The following is a 12,291-nucleotide window of genomic DNA, read 5'->3' on the forward strand; positions in this document are numbered from 1 at the left end:
GGTTAAGGCCGTGAGCAGGGCCATCCCGATGGGATGCAGGGCCTGGCCCTGCCCCTAGACGTTCCCCAAGCCCCCCATCTCCCCTACTAACGCTGCCAGGGAGATTTCAGGGGACTTGGCACAATAGCAACAGGGGGCACCACCCCCACACTCACCATATGGGCAGTGAGAACTGTAACTGCCCAACAGCCTGCTCCACCCCACCACTACTCCCTCTCCCAGCCTGCTGCACTCTGCTTCACCACCATGGCAAAGATGCTGAGCATAGCAGGCCAGGAGGATGGTGGGGCGGGGTGGAATAGGATGCTGGGCTACTCTAGTTCCTGCCACCTGCATGGTGATTATAGGGAGACAGCCACTGCTGCCATACCATGCCAGGCCCCCATAATCTCCTGGATCCCTCCCATCTATAGGATGGTTGGGCGGGTGCCACAGGGCCCCCAAAAGCATGGGACCTGGAGCAGCCTTTCTGATTCATCCTATGGAAGCGACTGCTTTCACCATAGGGGACCATTATGATGGTCTACTTAGTTCTGACATAAGGCAGGCTGTAAACTTAATAGAACCAGAAAAAAATCACATAGGAGGCTCCAATGCCAAGTACTATGTGAAGAATCCCAGCCACACTTTCATCTCAGCAGCAGCATAGTCTTTGAGTTCAGCCTCCTATATCTTTCTGCCTCCTTCCCTTTCCTTGCAGAAAATGAAGTACCTCTGTGCATGTGTAACCACCACCAGGTGGATTTGAACCTGGAATTTCTGGAGATTAGTATAGGAGCCTCTACCCTTTGAGCTAAAAGCCAACTGGCTTTCCCTTTTTGTGGAGGTCTCTTGTTCTTATCTATTGCTGGGGTCTAGGTGCCACTGCATGGACAGTGAACCACACTAGGGCTATGTCTACACTGGCACGATCTTGCGCCAGAGATATGCAAATGAGGCTACGCGTGGAACATCGCCGAGCCTCATTTGCTTACCTAACGACCTGCCATTTTTGCGGAAGAGGCTCTTGTGCCAGAAGAAGGTGTCTACACTGCCCCTTGTGCAAGAAAAACCCTCTTGCGCAATGCCATTATTCCCGAAAATAATCAGCATAGCGGCATTGCGCAAGAGGGCGGCTTGTTAGGTAAGGTGTGTGGGTTACGTATGCCTTCCCTCCCTCAAATCCTGGGGACATACAAGGGCTGCTCTGTGTTTCATCAACTGATAATTCCCAGCAGCCAGGATTGCTAGAGCAAAAGGTACTTTTGCTACCATTGCTCACTGCCCCAACAATGGCTGTTTAAAAATAGTTTTTCTTTCTTGCACTTTTGCACCACCAGAGTGATGGGACATTATTGCACAATTCAATCCATGGGGAAAGGGAATAGACATAGTTCTTATGTTTAGATGTTAACTAATATGGATCAGACTTTCATTACAAATTTTCATGTACTTAGTGCAGTGAGAGGGAATTACCAAGACCTGCACTTGACTTCAATCCATTTTTCCTTACTCTGTTATTTTTTGTATTGCTCTCTTCCTTTTTCTTTCTTCATTTCACTACCATGCTCATCCCAGCTGTTATACTCCAAATTGCCATCCAATCATTTCTCAACTACCGATCCCAACAGACAGCATTACTGCAACTGACTGGTTCCAATTGCTTTTCCCAACTGCCACTTCCAAATGGTATTCCTTACTCTCATTCCACAGCTGCGAGGTTCCAAATGTCATTCCTAATTGCTATGAAAACTTCAGTTTCTATAATTCCACTCATGTTAAAAGGCATCTATTTGTTGCAGCAGAAGAACACAATGTAATTCCATGTAAATATCTTGTTAGGTTTGCACCATCCCAGCCTGGAAAACTCAGTAATGGATTTGTGGTGTACTTTATTCATAACTATTAGTTTTCCCTTGGCACTCCAATACTTCCCCATCACTACTGTGTTTCACTGCCTACCTTAAAGCAATAGTATTTTTGCTGTACAGGTTTGTTGCAACATGGACTCACTCAGCATTCTTTTTTGAGTACTACAACATGGGTTCTTTTACAGCAAGGCTACTCAACTTTGGAAGCCCCAGGAGCCACAATGATACAGCACATGCCAAAGGACACAACTTAAGTGTAGTTGCATATATACGCAAATAGCTTCTCTTACACTGATGGGCATGAATACAAAGATTGAGTCATGACTACACAACACACAGGCCCCATTTAAGTCAGTTCTGCTGATATTAATAAAATGCAATATTTACCCGATTTCCACCCATATGACAGCACTTTTAATAAGCAATGACAGTCCAGGAATTTAATTACTAAAATGCATTTCAACAGAAGACCATTATATTGATACTTTTTTGGTTTTGGCTCCCACCCACAGGCCGCATGTTGAGTAGCCCTGTTTTACAGTCTGGTGGTCATGTGGGGAGGAAGGATCATTTTAGTCTAATTTTCTTGCCGTGGGATGGGATTAAGGAGCCTTAAATGAACATTTAGATGAAAATAAAATCAAATTGCCATATTTTCATTCAAGACTGTGATTAGTGTAAGGAAGTCTGTTTTATTGATTTGTCTCAGCCATAGCACTAGCAGTAGCAAGAAGAAATTATTGTGAGAGGGAAGAATGTAGAACACCAACAATGTAATTATAAAGAATTATTCACAGAGTTCTGAACACCATCAGCTAAGGACATGCTTCCTTGTATTTCACCTTTCTGTATTCCATTAGTATCTGAAAAGTGGGCAATTTGAACATATACTTGCAACCATTTCAGCTGGAACTAGCAGTATAGAGGCTGTTTAGTGGTTGGCTGGGCATCGCACAAGGAAGACCTTGGAGGCCTGATTTTACATCAGTTTACATGTTTGTCTTAATCCTTAGCCTCGTCACAGGAAACACTCACTCCTACCGGTGCCTCCTCTTGGATACTCTGGTAATTAGCACTTTGCCAGTCTGGCACCCTCTTCTGTCAGTAGTTCACATGCCCTAACGCCTGATGAAAAGCTTCTCTCTCTGTGATTCAGGGTGCTCTCTCTTCATGGTTTGTCCATCCAGGCAGGTCACTATAGTTCTCCCTTTCCACAGTACCAAAGTCCCACTGAAAGCTGTCCTACACAGTTTTCACTTCCTCATTTGTGCCACTTCCTCAATGGCTAGTAGGGGAATCTGGGTATGACCACTACTTGCCTATCTGAGGACCCTACTAGCCACTAGGGAAGTCACACAAAAGACTAAGCAGTGGAGCTGAAGACTGGCTAGGACAGTCATCCAATCGATCAGTGCCAGTTGACTAATAAACCTTACACTTTTGAAAAGGCTACCTGGAGTCGTTGCAAATACTTCTTTGTGTGCTTTTGTAACAACTCAGTTTCCTTGTTTAAATTGAGGTACGTCCATTGAAAGGGGGATTCAGTTATGTTTGTTAGATGTAATCGCCATTTTGTCTGGTTATAACTACAAAAGTCCATCCAGCATGTTGGGAGGTGTTCATGTTCCTCCCAGAGGAGAAAAAGGCAGGAAGGACAGAAAGAAAGGGAAAGAGAAGGAGGGAATTGGGAAGAAAGGGAAGGAGAAGGAGATGGGAATCCATATAAGGGGACGTTTGCTCTCACTCGGTGGTTCTCCAAATTACTTCTCAGAGGAAGTGGGCATGTGGTAGCCACCTTTCTGAGGCAAGCTGTCTTTCTCTCTGTCCAAAAGGGTGTGGTAGCTGTCAGCCTGAGGCAGCTGCTTACTAGTTGAAGTGGAATATCTTGGTGTTTGTTGTTTTATAGGGGATCACACACATTATCACGGATTTATTTTGGTTCAGTAGGACTCACCCACACACAAGATAGTACAGTACAAAGAGTATTAGGATAGAAGCTAGTTAGGGAATCCTGATCTATCACTCTTTCCAGTCAACATCCAGTATTGTCACCTCAGAGGAGGTGGTAATTGCCGGCAGTCCACAACACCAACACCCGTGAAGCAACCTAGAAAGTTTCCACCATTTTTCTGTTTACCTTCTCAGGCCTACCCTGCCTTTTTAACACCAGTGTAGCTATGCCAACATAATTGGATTGATTCAGACCCATAGGGTAGATGAGCTGCATAGGTATAAGAAATGACAGTTTTAGCCCTCCATTTTCATCCTTCCTTCCCTTTCCTTCTTACCTTGGTTCCCTGTATTCATTTATCCCATTCCCCCTAGTACATAAAGAGATATTGGTTCAATAACCGTTGTGATGTATTTTATTTACTAAGCCTTAGAAGGAGGCCTGTAAAACTCCTTGTCAATCTTCTGGTAAGATCCTTAGAATCACCCTTTACACTTTAATCCTTGAAGAGGGGAAAATGTCTCTGAACAGGAGTCTATTTTAGCTGGACTTTCTGAGCAGAGTTCATGGGTACCTCCAAAGAGCTATTTTAAAACATGGGTGTAGCACAAGAGAGGCAATCAGAGGCATAGCCAACGGGGGGCTCAACCACATGGCATTCTGCCCAGTTGTCAGCTGGAACAGCTATCCTTATAGGATCACTTGTCACCACTGTAACATAGAGCAATCCATAGTCAGACCAGGTCCAAAATGGATCTCTGGCTAAGGAAGGATGATTTTAAGAGCCACCCTTCTTTTCTTTTTCCAGAGCTGTCCTAAATAGACAGTCATTTATATCTGGGCAATATGAGAATAAAATGTTGCCATTCTGGTTTGGTAGCATTTTACACCCACTTTACACTTCCATTCATTCATGTATAATATTGCATAATGTATAAGGCAATGGAGAATCAGAGCCAAGTAGTACTGTATCATCTGAGAAAGCTTTGAATCATGCTATAGAGATAAACATAGGACTCATTTGCTGATCTAAAAGCTACAGATTCTGTGGGTATTAGATGTGCAATTTGACATGATAGATGATTCAGCAAGAGAGAATCAGAATGCCCATGAAGACTTTATTCAATTATTTGGTTGAATTTCTAACTTTCCCCATTCAATATTAATTCTCTTTAGTTTACTTTAGTGTTCATCATGTGAAGGACGTAGAAAGAAGAGTTGGTAATATGCTTTTGTTTGAGAGTATGAAAGAATTACTCAATGGAATTTTTTCATTTTGGCTATGTCTAGACTGCAGGCTTCTTTCGGAAGAAGCTTTTCCAGAAGAGAGCTTCTGAAAAAACTTCTTCCAAAAGAGAGCGTCCACACTGCCAAAGTGCATGAAAAAAGTGATCTGCTTTTTTGACAGATAGCGTCCATGCTGAATGGATGCTATCTCTCATGTAGCTGTGATTACTATGGGCAGAATGACCATCAGGGCACCTGTGCTTTTTCCGCTTTACTCTTCTTTCAAAAGAACTCCCTCTTCCCCGTCCACACATGCCTTTTTCCAAAAGAGATCTTTAGGAAAAAGGCTTCTTCCTCGTAGAAAGAGGTTTTCCAACGCCGAAAAAGACCCTCTGTTATTTCAATTTACTTTCGAAAGAACGTGATTGCAGTGTGGATGTTATTTAGGTTTTGTCGGAAAAATGGCCATTTTCCTGACAAAACTCTGTAGTGTAGTCATACCTTAATGCTGCAGCATACATATGTCTAACCTTCAAAGTTTGGATCCAGATCTGAACTTTCCTCCTGTTTCAGGGGAAGAAGGTGAGGGGTTTAGTTCTGGAGTTACCTTTACGATATACAAATCACTACTGTACACACAATTTAATTTTTCACTGGACACATAAAACAAGTGCATTGAGAATAAAAGTTGGTAAGTCAAAGTAACTGAGGCCTTCCTACCCTGCCTTTTTAGCACCAGTGTAACTATTCCAATATAATTGGTCAGGTATAGACCAAGGGCTCGTCTACACTGGCCCCTTTTCCGGAAGGGGCATGTTAATTTCACCTATCGTAGTAGGGAAATCCGCGGGGGATTTAAATATCCCCCGCGGCATTTAAATAAAAATGTCCGCCGCTTTTTTCCGGCTTTTAAAAAAGCCGGAAAAGAGCGTCTACACTGGCCCCGATCCTCCGGAAAAAGTGCCCTTTTCCGGAGGCTCTTATTCCTACTTTGATAGGTGAAATTAACATGCCCCTTCTGGAAAAGGGGCCAGTGTAGACGTAGCCCAATAGTATATATGCTGCCCAGGCATAAGAAACGACTTGCATCAGCACAACTTACACCAGTTTGATACCTCTGCATCATCAAAGCAATGTAGTGGGTCCTTGTTGTAAATTAAAATCAGGTCTCTATATCCCCATGTATTTTAGTTGTCCCTAAATAACAGCTTTAATAGTCTTAATGACTTTATATGATATCTTCTGGTCTCCCTGGAAATATTAACTTTAATGATTATCATTTCTTTTATTATAGCTTTGTTTATGCCATGGATCCAGCCTCAGCAACCTCATTAGTTTTCCAACGCTACACCTACGTATTTGGTATGACTGGTCCTGCTAATTGTAGGCAAAAGGACTATTAAAACTATCTAACATTCAATAGGCTAATTGGAAAAATGATTCACTCCTGCATGCCTGCGTGAGGTATGATTTACTTAGCTGTATGGATGAACAGAGTCATTTTAGTGCTCAGGTCTAGAGAGCCAAACAGATGAACAACTTTATTACTATAAATACAAACTTTAAAACCTTAAGTATAAATGAAGGAAACAATTAGGAATTTCAGTGGGTGTCTCATATAAACAAATCTGTGATATATCATTATCTTGTAATCATTACTTTTCAGCACCCTTTTTTCATTACCTTTCTCCCCACCCCATCCCAACATACTACATTGAACTCAATTCTGCTCTTGTTGGACCAGATCTGTACTGTTTTATCATATTAAATAATATCATATGTGATGAGTAGCCTGCTCACTGTAAGGGTGGCAGAATCTACACCTATTTAAATCAGTGGCTATTGTGATTCTTATCCCATATCTCCAGCTGCATCTCCCTTCCCCCACCGCAAACTTGATGTTTAATTCAGGGCCACATGCACACAACTTGCTCAGAAGCTGAAGAGACATTCCTGGTTACCTGTCAGGAGTCCTGTGTGGCTTCTGACCATGGCAAAAATTTAATTTCCTAGTCTTCGATTGCTTAGCAAGTTGTATTTTGGCTCCACCTCTGGGTTTTCCAGTCCATAGACAATGGTAGCCAGAGGCCACAGAGCCTCACCAACAAATGGGAGGACCTCAAGCACTGGAGGGATGAAGCAAGAAGTAGATGGAGGGATGTCATGGGCATATTGACAGAGATGTAGGAGAATTTACTTATAAATGAGGAGGACACTGTATTATTTTGAATAGGGGCTCACAAAGCCAAGAGTCAACCCTGTTGTTACTAGGCAAGGACATGTTACCGTACTTAAGTTGTTGAAGGAGTACTTCTGAGGAGTGGGGAGAATAATAAAACATTAGTTAAGGCTTTGCACTGAAAGCATCTTTTATCTAATGGTCTCAAAGCGCTTTTCGGGGCTGTCTATGTAATAATATCTCATTTTTCAGATGGAGAAACAGACAGTCACAGAGGCTGGTGAGAAATTGTTCCACATAAGCAACAAGTAGCGGAAAGTCTGCACTGTTGCGTGGGTGGAACTTGTTATAAAAAAGCTGAAAATAGCTGCTTGTAAATGTCTCCCCAAGTCTGTGCACAGAGCTGCCCTCAGGCTGGAGGCATAGTCATGTGTTACCCCACATAGATGCTACTCCTATCTTCTCTGTCACATTCCAGCCACCACAGAACCTTTGGTTCCAACATTTTATCTGGCAGTCACAGGGCCCTGTGACAATTGGCCCTGGTTATATTCTGAACACAAAGAGCTCTTGCCCATGATTGTAGCTGTTTCAGTCACTTCACCCTAACTCAACAGATATTCTAGGCTTCAGAGTGACACTCCTGGAAGATCTGTGTGGGTGATGAAAGAAGGATGTGTGTTGCAGAAAGGGGCTGAGTGTGTTTGGAGTTATTGGGTGTGCTGATTGTGATGTTATGTGTGCAGTTTTGAAGAACTGAAGCAGTAGGGTCAAGTAACCCATCATCTGTGCAGTCTCACTCATATAAGCAATGAAATTGTTGCATAGAAATTAGCTGAAGACTACAGATGGTGATTGGATGAGTTGCCTCTGACATCATAATCATTTAAGATGCTTGGCATGGCAAGGCTCTGTGCCTTACTGTAGCTGAAGGTCAGTGATGTCACTTGGGTGTAATTTGCAAAATGAAAATGGCTGAACTTGAAAAAAGGAAGGTACAGACTGTGAATTTGAGTGTTTACTAAACCTGGTCCCCTGAGAAACCAGACCATCATGTCCTGAGAGAACAAAAAGGTCCATTAGAGCATACCTTTAGATCCATGGTGTCCCACTATCCATGTGTGGTTATTTGGTCAGGTGAGTGTGGCTAGTTTGCAGAACTGGTTGTACACCACGGCTTAAGATTCATATCTAGTTATGAGAGAGCATACACAGATGACTGTGAGTTGAATCATATGATTGAATAATTTGCTAGTTGCCCTCTCCTTCAGATGAGTTAAATTGTTAAGACTATCAAACAGTGTGAAAGAAGACAAGTTCCTCACAAACAGGGAGGAACTAATAGGGGAAGTGGAGGTGGGTAACAACCTGGGAAGCAGTGATCATGAGATGGTAGATTTCAGGATCCTGACGAAAGGAAGAAAAGAGAGTAGTAAAATATACACCTTGGACTTCAAAAAAGCAGATTTTGACTCCCTCCGAGATCTGATGGGCAGAATCCCCTGGGATGTTAACATGAAGGGGAAAGGAGTCCAGGACAGCTGGCAGTATTTTAAAGAAGCCTTATTGAAGGCACAGAAAGAAACCATCCCGACGCGTAGTAAGAGAGGCAAACATGGTAGGAGACCGGACTGGCTTACAGGGGAAATCCTTGGTGAACTTAAGCACAAAAAGGAAGCTTACAAAGAGTGGAAACTTGGACAAATGACCAGGGAGGAGTTTAAAGGTATAGTTCGAGAATGCCGGGGGGTTATCAGGAAGGTGAAAGTGCAAATGGAATTGCGACTGGCTAAGGATGTGAAGGATAACAAGAAAGGTTTCTACAGGCATGTTAACAAGAAGAAGGTGATCAGAGAGGGTGTGTGGCCCCTAATGGATGAAGGAGGTAACCTAGTGACAGATGATGTGGGGAAAGCTGAAGTACTCTATATTCACGGACAAGGTCGGCTCCTGGATTTCTGCGCCAAGTGACTCAAGATGGGATGAAGATGGACAGCCCGTGGTGGGTAAAGAACAGGTTAGGAACTATTTAGAAAAGCTAAACGTACATAAATCCATGGGTCCGGACTTAGAGCATCCGAGGGTACTGAGGGAGTTGGCAAATGTCATTGTGGAGCCTTTGGCAATTATCTTTGAAAAGTCGTGGAGATCGGGAGAAATCCCGGATGACTGGAAAAAGGCAAATGTAGTGCCCATCTTCAAAAAAGGGAAGAAGGATGATCCAGGGAACTATAGGCCGGTCAGTCTTACCTCGGTTCCTGGAAAAATCATGGAAGGGATCCTTAAGGAATCTATATTGAGGCACTTGGATGAGAGGAAAGTGCTTAGGAATAGTCAGCATGGATTCACAAAGGGCAAGTCGTGCCTGACCAATCTGATTAGCTTCTATGATGAGGTAACTGGCTCGGTGGACATGGGGAAGTCAGTGGATGTTATATACCTTGACTTTAGCAAGGCTTTTGATACGGTCTCCCACAATATTCTTGCCAGCAAGTTAAGGGATTGTGGATTGGATAAATGGACGGTAAGATGGATAGAAAGATGGCTAGAAGGCCGGGCCCAGCGGGTAGTGATCAATGGCTCGATGTCAGGATGGCGGTCGGTTTCTAGCGGAGTGCCCCAATGTTCGGTTCTAGGACCGGTTTTGTTCAATATCTTTATTAATGATCTGGATGAGGGGATGGATTGCACCCTCAGCAAGTTTGCGGATGACACTAAGCTGGGGGGAGAGGTAGATACGCTTAAGGGCAGAGATAGGGTACGGAATGACAGACAAATTGGAGGATTGGGCCACAAGAAATCTGATGAGGTTCAACAAGGACAAGTGTAGAGTCCTGCACTTGGGACGGAAGAATCCCAAGCATAGTTACAAGCTGGGGACCAACCGGTTAAGTAGTAGTTCTGCAGAAAAGGACCTGGGGGTTACAGTGGATGAGAAGCTAGATATGAGTCAACAGTGTGCCCTTGTAGCCAAGAAGGCTAATGGCATATTAGGTTGCATTAAGAGGAGCATTGCCAGCAGATCCAGAGAGGTCATCATTCCCCTTTATTCAGCTTTGGTGAGGCCGCATCTGGAGTATTGTGTCCAGTTCTGGGCCCCCCACTACAAAAAGGATGTGGACGCATTGGAGAGGGTCCAGCGGAGGGCAACCAAAATGATTAGGGGGCTGGAGCATATGACTTATGAGGAGAGGCTGAGGGACTTGGGTCTGTTTAGTCTGCAGAAGCAAAGAGTGAGGGGGGATTTGATGGCAGCCTTCAACTTCCTGAAGGGAGGTTCCAAAGAGGATGGAGAGAGGCTGTTCTCAGTAGTGACAGATGGCAGAACAAGGAGCAATGGTCTCAAGTTGTGGTGGGAGAGGTCCAGGTTGGATATTAGGAAAAACTGTTTCCCTAGGAGGGTGGTGAAGCACTGGAATGGGTTACCTAGGGAAGTAGTGGAGTCTCCATCCCTAGAGGTGTTTAAGTCTCAGCTTGACAAAGCCCTGGCTGGGTTGATTTAGTTGGAATTGGTCCTGCCTAGAGCAGGGGGCTGGTCTTGATGACCTTCTGAGGTCTCTTCCAGTTCTATGATTCTATGATTCTAAGTTTTTCTCCTATTTACAGATAATTAGCAATATTCTTTAATGGCCTGATCCTCGACGGAGCCATGTAGATTTGTTGTTTTGGCAAAGGCAAATGAAGCCACGATTTAAATGATCGCAGCTTCATTTACATTTACATGGCTGCCGCGCTGAGCCAACAAACAGCTGATCAGCTGTTTGTCCGCTCAGCGCGCTAGTCTGGACATTCCCCTGCCGACATCAAAGCCCTTTGTCGGCAACCCTGGTAAACCTCATCCCACAAGGAATAACGGGGCTGCAGACAAAGGGCTTTGATGTCGGCAGGGGAGTGTCCAGACTAGCGCACTGAGCGGACAAACAGCTGATCAGCTGTTTGTCGGCTCAGCGCGGCTCATGTAAATCGCGGCTTCATTTACCTTTGCCTATCTGTCTAATCTACATGGCTCCGTCGTCGGAGCCATGTAGTCTAGACACAGCCTAAGGTACTGAGGACCTAATCCTGAAAAGGTAGTTAGGTGCTTAATTCCCAGTGATTTATCACTTAATTCCCAGTGATACCTTTGAGAATCTGTGTCTGAATGCCTCCATGGTTTCAACTTCCACAGATTTTGGTACCTCCAAACTCTTTTAATTTTTTTAAATGTTTCATTTGTTTTATATTAAAGTAATCCACTAGTGCTAATAATTCATTGCTAGTAACTTAAGTCAGTATTAGATACACAGTTAACAGATACACAACATTAACTCAAATCACTCAGTCTAACCTAAAACCAGCTGCCTCCTCCCACTGTCAGCTCTCACATTCTGAAGATTCTGCTTATTATCTTTGGACTGTAGTAATACCACCTTTCCCTCTGTGGGCTCCATCCATGTAACTTGAGAAAACAACATGCTGAGACATTTCTGACCCAAGAAGCTTAAACGCCAACTGCCATCCCGGGAAAAGACAGTTACTTTTTTGTAACGTGCTCTTTGAGAGGTGTTGCTCATGTTCATTCCATGTTAGGTGTGTATGCTCATCACATGCACCAGAGCCAGAAGCTATTCCATCAGCAGTACTTATGAACACCTCTGGTGATCCCTGTAATGATGCCCTCATGCTGCAGTATAAGAAGTGCCACACATTCTCCTCACCCTCAGTTCCTTCTTGCTGGAGACTCTGGCAGCTGGGAAAGAGGGTGGGTCATAGAATGGATGTGAGCAACACATCCTGAAGAACACCAGTTACAGAACAGGTGTGTTTTCTGATTTGAGTGCTTGCTCATGTTCATACCACATTAGATGACTCCAACCAGTACCCGTGGAGGGTATATCTATTAAGGAAAGAAGACATCTGCACGTAGGAAGTAAATAGCACATTTACTTGGAATACTTGGAAGGTCCGTGATTTCATCAATGCAGACAGTCTCGCCACCAATGAAGATTGCAACTTTTCCATGCCATCCTGTTTTATGTGGTTCTTGTCCATGTCCTTCCATGAAGCCTCCATAAAGGATCCACCCAACATGCTGAAGGCCTTCC

Source organism: Pelodiscus sinensis, chromosome 9 (assembly GCF_052426305.1).
Source record: "Pelodiscus sinensis isolate ZL-2025 chromosome 9, ASM5242630v1, whole genome shotgun sequence".
NCBI lineage: Eukaryota > Metazoa > Chordata > Testudines > Trionychidae > Pelodiscus > Pelodiscus sinensis.